The sequence below is a fragment of the Acomys minous genome (assembly GCF_964271855.1).
Source record: "Acomys minous genome assembly, chromosome: 4".
Taxonomy (NCBI): domain Eukaryota; kingdom Metazoa; phylum Chordata; class Mammalia; order Rodentia; family Muridae; genus Acomys; species Acomys minous.
Genome location: NC_140486.1, coordinates 36452147 through 36471294, shown reverse-complemented (window position 1 = coordinate 36471294; position 19148 = coordinate 36452147). Strand labels below are relative to the sequence as shown.

At 39.5% G+C, this 19148-nt stretch overlaps 1 pseudogene across 1 annotated transcript; it reads right to left on the bottom strand.

Annotated features, from left to right (window-relative positions):
• Window positions 1–8732: 8732 nt before the first annotated feature.
• LOC311595676 (large ribosomal subunit protein eL29-like) lies at window positions 8733–9318 on the bottom strand (annotated as a pseudogene). The gene has a single exon. The product of its transcript is annotated as a large ribosomal subunit protein eL29-like (transcript).
• Window positions 9319–19148: the final 9830 nt, after the last annotated feature.

The window sequence follows — 19148 nt, the reverse complement described above, 5'->3', positions numbered from 1 at the left end:
GTTATTGTTATTTCTTTAAACTCTGTTTATGTGTGTTTGTGTGTAAAGTGAGAGAGAGGGAGGGAGGGAAGGAGGAAGGGAGGGAGGAGAGAGAGAGAGAGAGAGAGAGAGAGAGAGAGAGAGAGAGAGAGAGAGAGGAGAGAGGAGAGAATGCGTTGGTCAGTGAGCATGCACATGTGTGAATTCTTGTGTGGAGGCCAGACACCAGCTTCAAGCGTCAGGAGCTAGCCACCTTACTGGTTGAGACATTGTCTCCTCATTGTCTGGAGTTTACCATGTGAGGTAGGCTGGCCAGCCTGTGAGCCCTGCCCCCAGGGTCTGTCTTCCTGAGCTCCCAAACACTGTTGTTTAGCATGAATGCTAGGGTTCAAACACGGTTCATCTAGCTTGTGTGGCAAACACTTCACTGACTTAGCTCTTCCTGAAGTGCCAGCCCCTCTAGCCTGTTGGTTCCTGGTGGATGATTTGCAATGCAAGAACAAACACTTCTGAGAATAGTCACGTAAGAACAAACCAATGCTTTTTCAGACAATAGAAACACGAACTCTCACATCAGGACAGATATTTTGTCCACACTCACCAGCTTGAAGCTGAATATAAAAAAATTCAAGATGCAGCAACGGCTTAAATTTAGACTGAGACATAAAAATGCAGTTTCAAGTATCTCTCACATACTCACGCACCTTTCAGCTTTGTTTGGCATAGGTTTTGGAAAGTCTCTGATTGTTAGCAAGACACAACCGTAGATTTCACTATACGTAGGCTGTCTTCATAATCACTTCATTATTCATTTATTCACTGGTTTTTCTATAAATTTCCATTCCTGGATCTCTAAAGCTCAAACAAAGATAAGGCCATGTGCATGTGTGCACACACACATGTACATATAACGTATATACACATACACGCATGTATACATTAACAGAGACACACATACTTATACACACATGAAGTTCACCATAAGACATCTAAAAGAGCAAATAACTTGAATAACATCCAAAGAAAGGCCAACAGGATAAAGACATCTATCTCATTATACCTTTGCTTTTTGATAGGCTTTACATAAGAAACTAGATTTTGGTCTGCATAATAGTGTCACCTCTAATGGACATCCAGTACTGCTCTCCTGGGAAACCTGTTTGAACAACACCTTAACAACCAAACATTGAAATATTGGGATATACCAAAAGTTAGCACCTTTGGGGAACCTTCTGTTGGTTCAATGATTCTTAGATATTAATTTATATTTCTAGAATTCATCCAGATATTAAATTTTATCCAAAATTTATTCTTTTTTTTTTTTTTTTACTGCTGTAGAAAGTCAATGATCTAGTAAAAGGTATTTTTCCCTTTGTGTAGGAGTCCACTAGTGGTCCCAGGACCACTCCCATCTTTGGTAATTGATGAGGAAGTCTCACAGGACTCCACATGGGGAAACCAGGTGAAGTTCTCAGGAGCTTTGACTTATAGGATCACATAGGGGCTCAAGTTATTGACACTGAATTATGACAAATGAGAAGTGTCATCAGCAAGCTCATGAGCCTCAGTGCCCATATGTAAATATCTATATATGTTTATTTATCTTTGTTGAGGACCAGTTTCATCATCATTCCCTGCCTCTGCCAAGTTTTCTTGTTGTTAGAAGCAAAGTGGACATTCAACAGAAACCATAGTTTTCAGAGACAGAATAGACATAGGGAGCCACTTTTATTAGTTAACAAATTGTCGGGACAGTTTAGGACTCCAAGTTTCCAAACACTAGCCAATTTCAAAGAATGCTGTTTTCAGGATAGCAGATGCAGGCCTCATGCTAATTCTGTTATGCACATTCCCTTGGAGAGAGGATGAAACATGTTTCTGTTCATGTTTTCTGTAAGAATATAATTCTATGGAAACAAACCTTTCTTTGAGTGGGAAGGTCTTGAGTTGAAGGAAAACAAAATATCCACTGAGAAAAATTACTTATTCCTATGCTGGAACAGGATTGAGCATCCGTGGCATAACTGTTTCATTTTATAGCTAGAAGAAGAAATGAGAGACTTGGTCCATGAAAACTAACACTATATATAGTATAGGACAGTGGTTAGCCAAGCCACACAATCATTTGAAGTTTTGAAAGATTTGCAAAAAAAAAAAAAAGTTACTTGCTGATCTTTAGTTAAAAACTGTTCTTCTAAAACAAGATATGTTTATTTGTATCTATTTGTGTTTGTACAGTTTTATGTACAAATTGACATAAGCTAGAGTTACCTGAAAGGAGAAAACCTCAATTGAGGAGAAGCCTCCATAAGAGTCAGCTGTAGGACATTTTCATAATTAGTGACTGATGAGGGAATCAGTCCATTGTGGGTGGTGCCAGCCCGGTGGTACTGGGTTCCATAAGAAATCAGGCTGAGCAAACCATGATGAGCAGGCCTGTAAGGAGCACTCCTCCATGGCCTCTGCATCAGCTCCTGACTCCATGTCCCTACTCTGTTTCAGTTCCTGTCCTGACTTCCTTTAATGATGAGTGGTGATGTGGAACTGTAGCCCAAATAATTTCTTTCTTCCCTGTAGTCAGGGTTCTCTAGAGTAATAGAAAGTATAGAATGAATACTGATCATCTGTCTATCTATCTATCTATCTATCTATCTATCTATCTATCTATCTATCTATCTAGGATTTATTAGAATGGCTTATAGGCTATGGTCCAGTTAATCCAACAATGGCTGCCTACGAACTGAAGGTCCAAGAATCAAGTAGTTGTTACATCCATGAGGCTGGGTGGCTCAACTAGTCTTCAGGGTATATTGGAATCCTGAGGAAGTAGAGTCTAATGACAGTGAAGAAATGGACTTGTTGAAGGGAAAGCAAGCAGGAAAAGAACAAAACCTTCCTTCTTTCATGTCCTTATAAAGGTTTCCAGTGGAAGGGGTGTGGCTTGGATTAGCATGGGCCTCCTTACATCAAAAGATTGGATTAAAGGTGTGTCTTTTCCCTCTCAAAGATCCATATTAGAAGTGGATTTTCAGAGGGGGTATAGCTCAGTGGTAGAGCATTTGACTGTAGAAGTGGATTTTCCCACTACAAATTAGGCAGAAATTCCTCACAGGTGTGCCTATTTTTAAGTTTCAGTTAATTCTAGATGTAGTCAGGCTGATAACCAAGAATAGCCATCGCACTTCCAAAGTTGTTTTGGTTATGCTGTTTTATCACAGCAATAGTTACCCTATTTAGGACAGTAAGTGTGTGTATGTGTGTGAATGTTAGTGTGTGAGTATGCTGTGTGAATGTGTGTGTGCATATCAGTATGTGAGTGTGCTGTGTGTGTGTGACTATTGGGCATACTGTGTGAATGTGTATGTGTGAATGTTAGTATGTGAGTGTGCTGTGTGAATGTGTGTGTGCATGTCAGCATGTGAGTGTGCTGTGTGAATGCGTTTGTGCATGTCAGCATGTGAGTATGCTGTGTGAATGTGTGTGTGCATGTCAGCATGTGAGTGTGCTGTGTGAATGTGTGTGTGCATGTCAGCATGTGAGTGTGCTGCGTGAATGTGTGTGTGCATGTCAGCATGTGAGTGTGCTGTATGCATATGATGCCAGTGGAGGCCAGAAGAGGCCAGATCCTCTAAAGCTGGGGTTCTAGGCTTTTGTGAGGCACTAGATATGGGTGCTAGGGGCCACACTGTGTCAGATCAGCATTTCATTATGCTAACCACTGGGCCGTCGTTATTGGCTTCACAACTATTCTTTTAAAAAATTTAAATTTTAATTAAAAGTATGGAAAGTGAATTTTTCTAAGTGTAAATTTTTTTTTACAGGATTTCTCTTTCCCTTTCCTCCCTCCAAACATTCTCACATACCCCTCCTTGCTCTCCTTCACATTCATGGCTGGGTTTTTGTTTGTTTTTTACTAATTGCTACTGCATACATATAAGTATATGTTTAATAGAATGTATTTAGTCACAAATTATTTTTAATCACAGTTTACTGAACAAGTCTAGTAATTTTGAAAGCAACAAGCCAAGCCATTGATTCGTGAAAGATTTGGATCAGACATTAAAGTTACCCATGTTTTTAACATTGAGAGCTGATGTCAACTTTTCCTTAGAGATCCCTTACCCTGCTCTCTGACCTTACAGGACTGCCATGAGGTCACAGATCTTTTTCTCTAAAGCAGAAGAAGGGCTGTCAGAAAATTAGAGATCACTTCTCAGCCCAGCCCTTGCCCTGACTGAGCTTCAGGACTCTGCTTTTCCTACTTCAGGTTAGACTCATCACAAGAAAAGCTACAAGTTGGGCAAGCGCAAGTGAGTGGGCATAAAACAACCCGAGGGCCTAAGTGCCCCTTGGGAAACCTTCACAGGCGAAGCAAATGTACCCTTGTCTAAGGAAATAGCCTACCTGTGCTCTTCCTTCATTCTAGCTCATGCGTATTACACTGTGGGTAGTTTTAAATTGTATTCCTTCCCCTTTCTCTGGGAAATACTTCAGGTGGAACTTTGTCTTATTTCACTAAATCTCCTAGTAGCTTGCATGGTATTTGACAGGTAGTTGTATGAAAATGTGGCAGTGGTACAATGTAAACACAAATTAATGACATGTACTAGTGAAGTAAAGAAAACAAAACAGAATTTTGCCACAACCCCATATTGATCAAAGGAAATGTGTATACATATATGTACATAAACATATAAAACATATATAGAAAGAAAATCTTTGGAGTGTATCAGGAGATGTTACTAAGTAGATGAATCTGTGGTCCTTTTGACTAATCTATCTTCTGTTTTCCCTATTCACTTCTTAGGCAAGTTTCCTAACATATTACACGGTGTTCAAATAAACAAAGCATTATGTAGAAGAGACAGCACATCTTGTTAAAGGAAACAGCACCAGGTTAGCCTCAACCTTAACAGGAAACTACTGACACCAAGGAGAAGTCTTTCCTTCTTTATTATCAATCACCAGAGCCTTGACAGTGGTCTGGGAAAGCACTTCAGTGTTAACTCACATGCAACCACCCGCACATTTTGTCAGGCACACAGCCATGCTCAAGGAGGAATTTACAGAAGACCTGGCTTGTTGCAGTACAACATTGCTGAAGCTACCACAGGCTTCGGACACAAGACTTGGAGGACTCAGGTTGCATCTGACCTGGAAACCGCATCACTGAGGACTAGTTCTCACAGTACCACAAGGAGTTATCCAAGCTGAGGAGGGAGAAGAGCAATCAGTAGTCCTATCCAGTTGTGATGCACACCGAACACAATGGCCAGCATTGCAAAATACATCCAAAGGTGCCATGGTGTCACTTGTATCTTGGGAGTAAGCAACAGCTGTGTGGTTAGACTGAAAGCCCACTCCATAGGAGAGAATTCACGCTCTGTACTGTAAAATTAGGCTACTATCCATGGATGGTTAGTCCCTAGATCCTAGAGGAGAAGCTATTATTACCACTTCCTTAAACAAGTACAATTAATAACTATTCTAAATCCTTAACCTTATACCCACAGATAATTTTAGCTCTCACCCTCATCAAGCAAATGGTTTTCCAGATGGAGATGAGTACAGAAAGTTACAACTGGTCCAAATGCAAAGAACTGACCATGGACTACTCAGCCCCAATTGATTCATATATAATACAACTCACACAGCTTACAGTGCTCTGAACAGAGTCCTCTGAGACTGAGCTAAGAGTAGTCTCCTGCCTTCTACTACTAATGGGCTAATTAATTAGCTTACCAATCCCACATTCTTTGTAGTTCTTGGCAATATTCACAAAAATCTAGGAAGTGTGGTAAGGAGAAAATAGCAAAGTATATTCTCAAATGATTATAGCCACATGGTTGTGAAGGGTGAGTCAACATATATTCATTCTTTAATTATAGGAAAATACATCAGAGTACTATTCTACAAATTTGCAGAAAATCAGGATTTGTATAAAAATAGACTACATCTCTCAAATAAGTAGCTACAGAATGCATGTTATGAGTATATGAATGTGTACAAGTATCAAAAGGGAAAAGAAGAGACCCAGACATAGGGGAAGGGAGTAAGGGGAAGGGAGGGAGGGAGGAATGGGAGGATACAAGGTATGGGATAACCATTGAGATGTAATATGAATAAATTAATAAAATATATTTAAAAAAAGAAGAGACTCAGAAAGAAACATAAAAATCAGAAGCGATCAAAGTTAAAAAGGACAAAAGATAGGATGCACTCAACACATTTCTACAGATGAGCTATTTTTACAGCATATTCTGACTTCATTAAAATCCAAAATGCTACTTGTAGAGCACACTTAAAGTTATTCACAAAGGTTAAGCAGAAGTTGAGGCATTTATGAAAAGCACATTTTTAATTAGTATCCAGAGTTTCAAAACACCTGGTTGCTTTGTCCGACTCAAACATGAATTTGCCTTCAAAACAAAACATTGTAAAACAATTGACTAATAGGCAGTGTTTTAAAATTCTATTTATGGCATTTGGAAAATAACCATTTAACATTAATGGAACAATTAAAAAGCTAAGACACATTCATTTTCATGCACAGGGACCAGGGGAGATTCACTAAATGTGAGCTCAGCTTATCCCTGAGTCTGGAGTTCAGGACACTGCTTATGGCTTTCTCACCCACCAGTGCTTTAAAACATTTCAAGATACTGGAAATATACAGTACTCTAAAGTCTTATGTATGTGGATATTATGTTGATTACATTTAGCTGTGGATCCACAACATATGTATTTTAATTTCATTTATAGTAACATAGAACAGGGGGCTTGGAAGATGGCTCAGTGGTTAAGAGCAGCAGTGTTCTTGCAAAGGCTACAGATTCAGTTTCAAGCACCATATCAGGAGGCTCACAACTGCCTGTAATTTCAGTTTCAGGGGATAACAAGCCCTTTATTTGATCTCTGCAGGCACCTGTTCACATGTGCATGTGCACATGCAATAAAAATAAATTAGGTTTTGAAAGATCAAAGCCTACAAAGTACATAATATTTTCAAAAATAAAAGAAAGGAGTGGCAAAAATATGTTACTCTTTTAATTCTCATGCCCCCATTTCTTTGTCTATTTAAAAGTTCCTCAAAGGACATCTTTAAAATCCTTGTTTCCTTTATAATTACAAGTAGAGGCACATAAGGATATAGTATTTCATGTTTTTATATACAATCTGTGACTCTAAAAATAGTGTCTGAGTTGTCTGATTCATCTTAAAAGATGCTATGAGGATCCCATAGGTTTAGTCAACCACAATACTATGACTGACAAGGATGGCTTCATGCTATGAATCTGGTGAGTACAGTTTGTGATAAATTACAGAGTTTTCTTTTTCCACAAAGCAATTTTTCTCAGACTGAGACATTATTGATGTTCTTAATGTTCTTATTTTCTGTTCATGGAAAATTACCAGGTTATCTGAAAGCAACAATAAACTAACTTCTTGTTTGAGTCTTCTCAAGGCATTAAAAAAACAACAGCTACCATTTGGAAAATAAATGTAGAAGATTGTCACACTACCTCCCGGCAATTATGTTTATATATTGCTTCCTTTCTTATTCCTTCAATCAAAATAATGTCCCCATCTGTCCACTAGCCATTGTCATCTCAATAGCATCTCCTTTATTTATTCCCCTGAATGCAATGAGTACAAGTGATAGTGAAAATGAATGTTAGTGAAGAACAGAAAAAGAATACTGTTAACCCACAGTGACGGAGAACAAAACAATGAAGCTTCAAGCCTATGAATCTTAAGTCACAGGGCAGCCTTTACTACACTTCTACCTCGTTAAATGCACCAGCTCTTGTTAGTGGTGGTTTGAGGGAAAATGACTTCCATAGGCTCATGTGCTTGAATGCTTGGTCCAGTGTTGGCAGAACTGTTTAGGAAGGGTTAGGAGGTGTGGGCTTCTTGGAGAAGGTGTGTCACTGGGGGGCTTTGACATTTCCTAAGCCCATGGCATTCCAGCTGACATGCGCCCCCCCCTCTGTCTCTCTCTGTGTTTCTGTCTCTGTCTGTCTCTGTCTCTGTCTGTCTCTGTCTATCTGTCTGTCTGTCTGTCTGTCTCTCTCTCTTCCCTGCCCCCCTCTTTGCCTCCAACTTGCCAATAAGCTCTCAGCTACTGCTTGAGGCAGCTGCCATTCTTCCCACCATGAAGGCCACCTTTTGACACTGTAAGAAAATCCTCAATTACATGCATTCTTCATAAGTTGCTTTGGTCATGGTCCTTTTCACTGCAGTAGAAAAGTAACTAATATACTATTGGAATTAAAAAAAAAATCTGTGTCACAAATGGAATGAGTCTGATTCTTATAAGGTCAAGCCAAACCCTTTCAGGGAATCAGTATGTAAGTCCTGTGGACACTGCAGTTAAAGTATGTCACAAAGTTCCCAAGCAGATAAAGAACATTTTTTCTTGGAAATGGTCTTTGAAATCTCAGGTGACCACAGAGCCAGCATCACTTCTTTAATAGCAAAGGACTAGGATATTGCAAACTCAACTAAATTAACATAACACCCATTTGTCATTTGGGAGACAGAAACCCAATGACATAATACCTATAACTGATTGGCATCTTATCTTTAAGTCAGCAAGGTATCTTAATTAATTAATTAAGTAAGTAATTTTATTCTTCATTCATGTGTTACTTCCTGTGTAAAATCAGATAGAAACATCGCAACTGTCTGCACATTATTTATTGCCTTGGTTTTCTTCATTTTTTTTAAAACAGAGCCTGCCTAAGGTTTATTTGTAAAAAACAGCATAGGACACTGGTCATCTGTAAATAGTGTGTAGGTGGGTGTGTCACACCAGTCCATCTGTATTCACATAGGCAGAAGCCTTTTCTATGGGGCCTTCACAGGGGCCTGGGCAGCTTTGGGAGCCTGAGCTGGGGCTGCAGCCTGGGCCTTAGCTGCATCTTTCGCCTTGGTTTGAACCTTGGGCTGTGGTTGGTACAGCCTACGACCCTTGCTCAGGTAGCTTCGAATCTTCTTCCCAAGCTTGGGATGAGCGATGAAAGCGAGCCCTTTGGCATTTTGGGCTTAACGGCCTTAGGCTTCACAAGGGCTTTAATGGCCTCTGCATGGGCACTCGTTGCCTGTGCGTTGTTTGCCTGCATCTTCTTCAGGCCTTTCTTGTTGTGCTTCTTGGCAAGGCACATGTTCCTCGGGAACTTGGGGTCAACCCCCTTAAGAGATTCGTATCTTTGTGACCGGGGTTTCTTGATGCCATTTCTGTGCCATTTGTGGGACTGGTTGTGTATGGTGTGGTTCTTGGACTTGGCCATGTCTGTACCGATGGCATCGGATGCCTCACGGCCAACACTCTCGGTACCCGGCCGGTTTTCTTCATTTTATTGAATGATATCAATTGTGAAACATGTATTGGGGATAATTCCTTTAATTTTATGGCTTGCTTTTGCATTTTACTTTTTTCCTTTAATAATAATGAGTACAATGTGTTTTGTTTTGTTTTGTTGTTTTTCGAGACAGAGTTTCTCTGTGTAGCCTTGGCTGTCCTGGACTCGCTTTGTAGACCAGGCTGGCCTCAAACTCACAGTGATCCACCTGCTTCTGCCCCCTCCCCCCCCCCCAGTACTGGGATTAAAGGCTTCAATGTGTTAATTTTAATAAGGTCCATGTTGCCATTTTTTCTTTTATGGGTAATGTTTTTGTGTATTTACTCTTTCAAATACCCTCACATGACATAGGTATTTCGTGTCTATCAAATATGATTGTTTCTGGTTAATCTTAATTTTACACTATATAAAATAAATGTTTTGTGAATCATTATTGTTATTTTTATTTTTACATAGTGATGTGGCTTGTTTCCAATTTTTCACCAATATGAACAACCCCATAAGAAACATTTTTAATAGACTTTTCTACATGTATCTTGAATCATTTAGTTTTGGAAAGAAGGTTATTGTTGATCAATTTGATCCAAGGATATCTACAACAAAACTGGCTTTACCAATTTCACTAGCAGTGTGCAAGAGGGCTAGCTTCTAAGCTTAAATATTTGGTTATGTTTATATATTTTATATTTCTTCTTTTAAGAATCACTTTTGTCTTCTTTTATGAATCAGTCTTTTTCACAATTTTGAGTGAGATTCATTGGGTGTTAATTCTTTGACTTATTCTTATGTTTTCATTTTCCCCTCAGATTTATCACTAATGTCAACTTGAAGAAATTAAATAGTTTTTATTACAAAGTTATAAAAATTGTCTTTGTTTATTTTGTACATTATATTTCATATATACAAAGGTACAGACCATATGTCAACTAAGTGTATTTTATATAAACAAGTTCATTTCATAGTGTTGTCCACTACCAATACTTAACAATGCCTCCAAAGTAATGTCCAGGTAGAGATATGACAGAGAGGACACTGGGTGTTTTCTGAAGCCTGTTTTATTCACTTAACTTGGTAGCTCCAAGGATATTTTCAACCTTAGGAAATTCTTGACTTCCCAAATCAAGGAGGACTGTACTCTTTGCTAATATTTGACCTATACCTGGGTCTTTCAACCGTATATAACTCCATTATAGCCTTATATAAAACATACTATCAGGGCTTTAAGTTTTAAAACTCACTTAGCTTGAGATAAACAGAAACACAGGATCCCAGTATTCACTCCAATATGGTCTGTTGGTCCTATTACTTCGATTGCACTCTTGATGTGAGCAATCAAGTCATTAGATTTTTGTTTGTAATGCCAAGAGTTCCCCACACATGCATGTTTCATTAAAAATGTGTGGTTTCAGACCACCCAGTCCTCAGATTTGGCAGCTGAATTATAATGATGAAACCAGTGAAAAATAGTATTTAGCATTCTGTTGTATCTTGATTTATTTCTTAAGATGGATCAAAATTCACCATGCATTGGGAAGGGTCAGCCTTTCTAAAGGACTTGGCCACAAATAATAATAATAATAATAAAAATGAGATTGTTATTAAGGGAAATGATTGGGAATAATGTTGGACAAGGCTTTCCCCTGGTCAGACCAAAGAATATAAAAGTCTTCAGCTAAATTATTAAATATATATAGTACCTGGGTAGTTTATTTTGCAGTGATATAAAACCTCTCATTCTGTGTATTTCTTCCAATCTTGTTTTGTTTTGTTTTTGTCTCTGAATTATTTTAAAATTACTAAGATTAAGATATAGGAAGAAATGCAAGAGAAAATGTAAAAAGCAGCTTTGACAAGTTGTTAATGCCTTGAACTATTCATTAACATCAATTAAAGATCATAAAAGGCAAGAAGAAGCTAGTATCTAAATAGTTCTGGCCAGTGCAAAGGAACTTATCCTTAACAGCAGTCAAGAATACAAAGGAGAATGGAAATATTAGCAGTTAAATATGGTGGAAGAAGTAAATGTGGTGGGCATATCTGTTGTGCCTCCAGACACAGTTTTCACCTTTCTCTAACCTTTTCCCCCTTAGATAACCTCTACTAATTTTCTGGCTCTCAAGTAGTTTCTAAATGGTTGGCATTGGTAAGAGATGGAATGGGGGTGGGGGTAAAGCAGAGGTCAGAGAATTGACTTCTTCCCTTCCCCACTTCCTCTCTCTCCTCCCCCCTCCTCCCTACTTTTCCTGTTGGACAGAAGCTTGGCTATGTTTTAGTTTTCTCCCGGCTGCAGCTGCTCCATTCTCCTCACGTGTACCGCCTCCCTTTGTTCCTTCAAGCCCAAGAGAATCAGTGGCTTTCTGCCTCCTTACTTTTGGCAGGTTCTTTTAACCATACAACACTCCAGTCAGAATTCTGAAGCATATCCTAAAATTAAACCAAGTTACCAAGACGCTGAAGGCCAATGTTACCTAGTTCAAGGTCCGGGTGAAGAGTGAAGCTATTTATACGTCTAAGAAAACAGAAGCTATCTATTAGAGAGATGTCACTTCTGAGTGATAGAAACATCCTATGGAAGGGAATGACAAGGTCAGAGAAGAAGTGTGCAAATGTGAACTCCAGCATGAAGTCTCCAGGCTCCCCTCCTTTGTATAATTTCATCTAGTCCTCTCAAGGCTCCAGTCATCCTCTTGAGGCGGGACAATGCTAAAGGCCTTCTCTACTCTCCCACTGCCATCAGTTATAGAACCAACGGTTCCAGGACTCCCTAGCCACTAAAAGTATGTGTCAAATGTCTGTCTTGTCATGGTCACTGACAAGTGAACTTCCTTCCCTGGTTCTGTCACTAATAGCAGCTACAGCCCAGTCTACCATGCCACACCAGCGGCCACATCCCCAGCTTCTACTCATGAATCTGTCTCCAAGTCTTCTGAAATCTAGATGACAACTCATTATGTATATTCTCGTGGACATCAGCTTAGCTCTCTATACTCATTTCCCACCTGCCTTCTTCACAGTCTTCATTCTGTTCTTGGAACAAAAATCTATGTCTTACTGGCCCATTATCCATTATTCTAATAGAAAAAAAATTGCCAGGTAATTTGATGTACAAAGACAAAAGTTCTCATTTTCAGTGTGTGGATTTCATTTTATTCAGGAGTGCTGTCCTGTCCTTCCTTACTCTGTGGTTCCTCTCCATCTGACACTTCTTTCAGGCTGACTTTTTGCACTGGGTTTATAGCACCTGGTGCAAATTCCTTCCTGCAGAACAGGCCTCATATGAGAGCAGTTAGTTACCCCATTACATAGACACACACACACATATGCATGCATGCATGTGTATGTATATGTATTTATATATTTAGGAATTCTTAAATGTGTAAATCCCTAAGTATATAAACACAATTTGGTCAGTCTGTATGTTAACTGTTTGCATGTTTTTAGGACTGACCATTTGGTATTAGAAAACCAATTTAACTCATATCCTGTGAGCACAGGTACGGGAGAATGGGGAAATAAATAGATCCAGAGAGTCCTAGAAATCTACAAGAAGACCATCAAGGCTGGCAGATTTGGACCCAGGGGGGTCTGCTCAAACTACTGTACCAACCAAAGACAATGCATGCAATAAACCTAGAACCCCTATCCAGATGTAGCCAATGAACAGCACATTCTCCTGAGTTGTGTGGAGAACGGGGACTGACTCTGACATGAACTCTAGTGCCCTCTATTTGACCACTTCCCCTTGGTGGGGAAGCCTGGTGGCACTCAGAGCAAAGGTAAACAGGTTACCAGGATGAGACCTAATAGGCTGTGACCTTATGGTGAGGGAGAATGTCCCCTTCTGTCACAGACCTAGGAGAAAGGAATAGGGTGAAAGAGGGAGGGAGGGGGAAATGGGAAGATACAAGTGAGGGGATAACAACTGAGATGTAATCTGAATAAATTACTTAAAGAAAAAAAAATGATAGATTTTTGAATAGTTCAAATTAACGAGATTTAATAACAATGCATTTTTTTCTCTCCATGACTAATTAAGTTATTCTGGACAAACATGCAGCATTTTGTTAGCAAAATGAAGCCACTTGTGTCTGCATTATAAGTTTGCTGATTGGCATGTGAATGAAGAGGAGAATGAAAACAAATGTTGTTTTGCAAGAATGTTTTCTGTTTTCACAAATACGCCCACTCTTCTTGCTAAGAATGAATAATTTGTACTGAAGTTTCCCCTCAAAGACTTTTGAAATCCTTCAGCTTGCTCAGTCTTCCAACATATTTTTCTAGTTATTTGGGACATCTGCATGGAAATATGTTCTTTGATTTAGCTATTCATTCTCTTAATAACCATCAACTGAGTATTAGCATTATCATTTCCTGCATAGTTTTTCATTACATTTTCCTGTTAAGACACCAGAGCCTGTTTTACATTTTTCCCTGAAACTCTCAGTTCCCTAAGGACCATTCCCTGTCCCGACTTCATCTGTAATCAGATGCAGGGGATCTCCTAATTTGTTTTTCAGTTTTGTTTAGTTTGCTTCTCCTGTCTATAGCCCATTTCTGCTCTCAGCTCCCAGTTTTCTCTTTGGGAACCTCCCTTCCTCATGCCCTCAGACATTGTGGTCTCTATGGGTGGTGCCAATTCTATTGTTAGCTGGAAAATAGGCATATGACTGCATCCAGGACTACAATATTTGTTGAAAAGGCTATTAATCTGATTGAACTCACAAATACCATTCCAGAAAACTGATGAATGTTTTAGAAAAGACATTTTCTTGTTAGAATTTCCAACTATGATTGATACAGCTCAAAAGTTATTGAGGAGATCCCAGTAAAAGATGATGCCAACTCAACACGGGAAAACAGAATCAAGAGGTAGAGCAAGACCTTTCTGATGTAGCAGCGACCTGCACATCTGGGTTTAGAGATGCCTCTCTGAATTTTCAATTATGAAAAGCCAGTGATTTTTTTAAATTATTAAGTATTTATTTTAGTATTACGCCAGTTTATAAATTACTAAATTCTTTGTTCAAATCAATGAAATGAGATGGGATTGATGTTTGGCCATTTGCCAAAAGAAATATTTCTCAGCTGGCTTTTGTTCTTTCTGCTCACAGACCAGTCTCTCCTGGGCCTTGTTTTACCACTCTGTAGCTGCCATGGTCATGTCCATTGTCATAGTCCAAACTATAACCTTCACCCACAAGTTCCCATTTTGCAGATCTTAGTTGATTTTACTTTGAAGTTCTAGAAATAGGAATCGGTGTGGACAAAAATGAAACAAACCCAATCAACCAACCAACCAAAACAAAACAAACAAACAAAACCAGAAAAACAAAAACCCCACTTCACTATCTCAAGAAGTTCTACTTAAAGCAAAAGAGGAAGTCATGGTTCGGAAAACGGAAATGAGGAACAGGACAGCTCACAGTGTTGTTGCACACCGGTGCTTTACTTGAACCCAGTTTGAAAAGTTGGCTGCTTATGATTGGTCGAGACTCAATTGCTTATTGTAACAAAAGATCAATTTGTCTCTCAACCCTTATTCGGGAAACTTCTATTTGCAGGAAATGGTGATTCAAACAGAGAGACCTGTAACTGGCCATAGTACAGAAAGTAAATGATTGGAAAATGCCTAGCCCTAAAAGGAATATGCATCTCTAGTTCTCTCCCAAAGTTCAGGAATCATTATGGAAGAGGGGGCAGCAAAAAGAGTCAGAGCCAGAGGTGGTGGGAAACATACCTGAACAAAGCAGGGAAGCTGTACACACGGCTTCACAGTGGTTGTGTCTGTGTGGATAAAAGCAGTGCAAGATCAGTGCAGACCAAATCCCAGCATGAAGCAGTGACTGGGACACACAGTGCCATCTTACTTGTCGATTGATAGGCAATCGTTAGCTACTGGGAAAAAAAGAGCCAGTTTTCTCTAATAGTGTATCCCCTAGTAAGTGGGCCAATGCTCCAGTGAATGACCACACAATTAAGACTATTTGGGGCAGCAAAATTTTGATTTGATTTTTTTTTTAGGACACAAAGTTGGGCGTATGAGAAAGTATGGGTGGATCTGGGAAGAGTTTGGAGTTTGTGTTGAATTAAACTCTCAAAAAAAAAAAAAAAAAAAAAGAAGAAAGAAAAAAAGAAAAGACTGCAATATAGTCACAAATTAAGTTACATTAGAGGTGACCATATAGGGAGAAATGTTTAGACTAGATGTAAAATATGTACAGAATCAGCTTTAGTTCAAGCAATTTAGTTTTAACACACCCAGTAGTAGAAGCATTGCATGTTTTCTCCACTGAAACTTGAGAGGCAATATATGACACACCTCAGCATCTTCCCAGGATAAACATAAAAGAAGAGGAGAAAGTGTGAGCTCCTAAGAAAACCCACTTTTCACCAAAGATAGCCCATCATCTCCATGTTGCTCACAAATAAACTTTTGTTGGGGTTTGGTCTGGTTGCTGCCCAAATGAGTAGAGTCATGTATTAGGATTCTGTGTCAGTCTGCTTACCTGTGATATCATTGCCTATCTGTCACAGGGTGTGGCCCTGCCTGGGGCTATATAAAAGGACAAACATACCTTGCTCCTCTCTCTTACTTTCTCCCTCTTTTTCTTACTCTTCCCCTCTCTGTCTCTGCTTCTGTCTCTGTCTCTCTCTCTCTCTCTCTCTCTCTCTCTGGGGTACTCCTTCCCCCTTTTCTTCTCTCCACATGTTCATTTCATAAACCTCATGTAATCTAATATCTGGCATCTGGTACCTTATTATCTTATTGCCATATTTCTCATACATAAAATCAGGTACCCTCAAATGTTTGTAACCTTGTCTAAGAACTTATTCCTGTCTGACCAATCAAAAGCCAACACACCCAGGCTGCGCAAATGGGATAGGCGTGGCCCAACACACCCAGGCTGGGCAAATGGGATAGGCGTGGCTAAGGTTCTGGGGCCTGTGGGACAGAGAAGTTCTGGGGAAAGGAAGCAGTGAGAGACTGGAAGAAGGATGAGAGAGAACAGAGGAAGAGGAGGAGGAGGCCAGCGCCATGTGTAGGGTGGAGTAAGAAGCACGTGGCCGGTGTAGATGGGGGATTTGGCCCAGATGATGACCATTAGCATATTTGGGATTATGGATGGGAGGTAGCTTGATAGAAATTTTTAGGAGGAGATGGCATGGCAGTGGCGTAGGGTATGGGATACCTGCCCCACTATGGGAGATAGTTGAGGGGATTAATATCTGCCCTGCCCCAGGTGAACCAAAGGTATTTAAAAATAGAACAGGTGTCTGTGTTTTCTCTAATTGCTAGTGGGTTAGGAAATACCTATAATAATTATAGGGCTAATAACAAACATTTATTAGGCCATACCTTTAAATTAACCACAATAAACTTTTACTATGCATGACTGATATACCTTCAAAGGAGAGTGATTTTTTTTCTAGTATAAATTATAAAACATAAAACTGGAATAGATGTTGAACTGAATTAGTCTGTTTTGCAAAGAAAAAAAGTGTGTACTTTTCAAGCATCTTGATTGTTATTAACCTTGTTGACAGGGGACCTTGCAGTATATCTGACTTTTGTCTTGCTATTCAGAAAAGATGGCCTTAATAATAGACTATTCTCATTAATAAGAGCTCTGCTTTATTCCAATCTACATGAGATTAATTGTACAAAGTAATTAGCCACACTTAGTTTACTGAGGGAGTCTGTTGAATACAGAAGTATTGGGAGACTTAGTAGTGTGACCCGACCCAAGGCCATACATGATGTTGAATAGAAAGCTGAGTGGTCCTCCAAATTAAAAAAAGAAAAACAAAAGAAAGAGTTGGGACTAGTAAAGATACTCAGTCATTTTCTAATGTGTAATTGGACAGGAAAAATCTACTGCCAAAATCCAGTACACAAAAGGAAAGACTTTTAACCAGGCATGATGGTGCATACTTATAACCCTGTCACTTGAATGTGCAGAAAGGAGGATCAGAAGTTAGTTTAGGACATTCTTCCACTACATAGTGAGTTAAAGGCCAACCTTGGTGTCATGAGTCCCCATAAGCAAACAGACAGACAGACAGGCTGACAAGCAGAAAAAGCACCTCATGACATTTTTAGATTTTATGATGGCTTATTTTGATAGATAACTAACATTTGGGTGTGTATGTGAAGTTGCTGGGTCCCAGGCTAGATAAAAAGGGAAGCAGTTAAGCACCTACATTCTTCTATGCTTCCTGATTGCAGAAACAAAATGGGCAGTTTCAACATGCTCTCAATGGCAAATTCCCTGCCACAATGAACTGCGTGCCTTTATGGCTGTGAGCTAAGAGAAATCTTTTTTTAAGTTGCTTTTGATAGGCATTTTGTCAGTAGTTAAATTGACTGACTACTTCCCTCCCTCCCTCCCTCCCTCCCTCCCTCCCTCCCTCCCTCCTTCCCTCCTCTCGTGTGTGTGTGTGTGTGTGTGTGTGTGTTGTACATTGTGTATGTGTGATGCTTGCATGAGTGTGTGGGTATGCACTTGACTGTCCACAGCCATATGGAAGTTATAGCAAGGTGTCAAGTATTTTCCTTTACTGCCCTGTCTTACAGCTTTGAGGTAGTCTTTGACTGAACCAGAAGCCTAGTAGTTTCAGGTAGGTCAGCTGCCTAGCAACCTCCCAGGATTCATCCATCTCTGTTCTTCTCAGTACTAGGGTTACACACAACTGTAGCCATGCTGGCTTTTTACTTGGGTGCTGGGAATCTGAACTGACAACCTCAAGCTTGCAGAGCAAATGTTTCTCCCAATTTGACTTTTTAAATCAAGCCACTGTGCCTCTATTAGAATACAATATTCCTGAGAGGCAGCAAGTGGTAAATATTCCTCCATATCCCTTATTTCATTTTGTTATTGAAAAATGGTCATTAATGTCCTTCGGAGGACAGTCCACTTAAGGGACTGTTAATCAGGAAGTTGTCTGAATCTCTTCACTTGGAATTCAAAGGAAACTTGAAAGTATGGCCTCTGCTTGGAGATTGGAAATTGAAATATTGGTTGTATCAAACCTAAACACATTGATATACGTTGGAGGAAGACTCAAATGACATGTCCTAAGATAACCTAAGAACTTGAATGACTCTCCATACCAACACACAGAGAAAATATTTTCGGCTAACCCACATAATCTTTCATAGAAGTTTCCAGGGGTCCAAAGTCTGTCCAATTGTTTGTTTTCCAAGTTTCACATTCAGTGTGATCCTCTCTGATGAAAGTGGCCCACATCACCCTCATTTCTCAAAAGTGATTACTTTTTACAACTACTAGGACTCATTTATTAAGTAATAGATGAAATTATTTGTAAATCAACTTTTTTTTTTTGTTGACAACTAGTTATAAAGCCACCATGCAGACACAAGAAGTAGAAAAAGCCTGACATCTCCCTTCTCAGACCCTTCCATGGCCTGAGCTGGCTGGCAAGTCCTCAGCCACAGCCTGTTCATCTTCATTGTGTGAAAACTGATTCGCCATCAACATAGAACGTATGAACTTCTCGGAGTTCATAGGTTTTTCTCCCAGTGATCAATAATTGACACACATCACTGAGCAATTAGTCAAATAACCAGAAAAAGGAATCACAAGGTAACTTCAGCTCTGGGGGAAAAATGGTAAAGGAAAACAATAAACCAAGAAATGGAAAGATGAAATATTTTTAGAACTGGAGTGTTATGAGATTTACAATATGGGCAGTGGTGCTTATTTAACATGCTAAGTGTACCAATCACCAAAACAACTTAGTGCCCACTGGCTTTGAATCCTTATGAGGGGCCACTCTACCTCT